The sequence below is a fragment of the Gigantopelta aegis genome, chromosome 6, assembly GCF_016097555.1.
Source record: "Gigantopelta aegis isolate Gae_Host chromosome 6, Gae_host_genome, whole genome shotgun sequence".
Taxonomy (NCBI): Eukaryota; Metazoa; Mollusca; class Gastropoda; order Neomphalida; family Peltospiridae; genus Gigantopelta; species Gigantopelta aegis.
In genome coordinates this window covers 17,636,812-17,638,409 of record NC_054704.1, presented here as the reverse complement: position 1 = coordinate 17,638,409, position 1,598 = coordinate 17,636,812, and the positions used below count along the sequence as shown (strand labels likewise).

Below are 1,598 nucleotides of genomic sequence, written 5' to 3'. Positions count from 1 at the left end.
ATGGTCGTGGCCTCCCATTGCTTTTACCCCACAATTTGCAGATAGGTCTATTTTGGCGAGATCTCGCGGTTTGCGTCCTCGAGTAACTCCGCAACGGGCACATGCGCAGTGGAATGAGAAAGAAGTCTATTGACCTGAATAATTCCTGACGTGACGCGTTAAATATTACGTAACTACCGGCTCGCCAGAGGGCGTATGGTACAAAATGGCATCCCCCGTTATATATAGTAGCCGTCACATTTAATCGTTTTATTAATTAAATATAATAATATACTTGTTGATATTAAGCAAAAGTGTACCTTATACACCGTTGAATATCCATACCAGTCCAAAAGCCTTGCGTGAGCATTCCTAAACCGTCGGACCGGCCTCGGTGGTGTCCAATCTTATTAAAATTAGCTCCACTATTACATGTGAATATATATATATATAGATGATGATTAATAAAATCAATGTTCTCTAGTGATGTAATTAAATAAAAGAAAAAAACTTTGAAGAAATATATGAAAACCTGATTTTAAAAAATAAATCCGCTGTGAGTAGGACTTGATCCTACGCGGGTATATCCCATTGGATTTCAAGTCCAACGCCTTAACCACTCGGCCATCACAGCTCGGTCAGGTCAGGTCAGGTCAGAGTGTTTAATGTGCATTCAGAACAAGCCATTCCCAGTCTGGAGCTCAACGCGGTAAGACGTGTTTGTTTCGCTTGTGCACACTGCATGTGCTCGACTTGGGGATCCTTCATTTCGTTGTTTTTGTCAGCGAAATGAAGTTTTCTACAGGGATGTATGCGGCCATTGGAACTGATTGAACGCTGGAACGCTTCTCGTTTCGACAGCCTGCACCACCAAGTTGGATTCTTTTTTAGCGAGATTCCTTTCCTCCACGTCATTTCTCCGGCTGACTATGTCGACTTGTTTTTTTCGTAACTCGTATGACCGCCATTCTGCAGAACGCCACGGTTGTTCGCGTTTAGTCTCTACATGTCCGAGCCTGTCCTAGCAGCACTGGAAGATTGACCGCCCCACTCTAAGAAGAAATAGGAAGCGGGGTCGGCCCCTACTACTCTTTTCTAGACTTTACTTTGCTTTAAAGTGATACCATCTCGTATCCTCCGGAGTCGGGCCCGTCCGCACCACTATACCAATCCATGACGACTGGACTATACCCTAGTCTGATAATCTCTAATTCAGACGGATCCGGCTTCTCAAGATCTGTATTTCAGCACAGCACTACACCTTCAACGTCTAACGATTGTCAGCCTAGGAGTTTTCTTGACGGGATGCAACCCATCTCGTCCCTATAAGCTGTGCACACAAACGGCCTTAACGAGGCCACTCACGTGGACATATCGATCGGATTTAAACTTTTAGATCTGCGTTCAAAATTTTATGTCAAAATTACTTTTTTTAAATATTATTAAAGGCGCTCAATCACAGATTTAGTGGGTCTTATTTCTCTAAATATGGATTATAAATGACATTTACATTAATTTGGAATACTACTCCTGTCACGGGGATTCTATAATACCCCTAACTGAATAAAACACGATTATCAAAATATCTCTCCTAACTGTATATCTATTAGATCTCTCTG

The 1,598-nt window shown here is 42.3% G+C and overlaps 1 non-coding gene across 1 annotated transcript; it reads right to left on the bottom strand.

The window, feature by feature from the left end:
* Positions 1-531: 531 nt before the first annotated feature.
* Trnas-uga lies at positions 532-613 on the bottom strand. The gene has a single exon. It is a non-coding gene; the product is annotated as a tRNA-Ser (tRNA).
* Between the last annotated feature and the right edge of the window lie 985 nt (positions 614-1,598).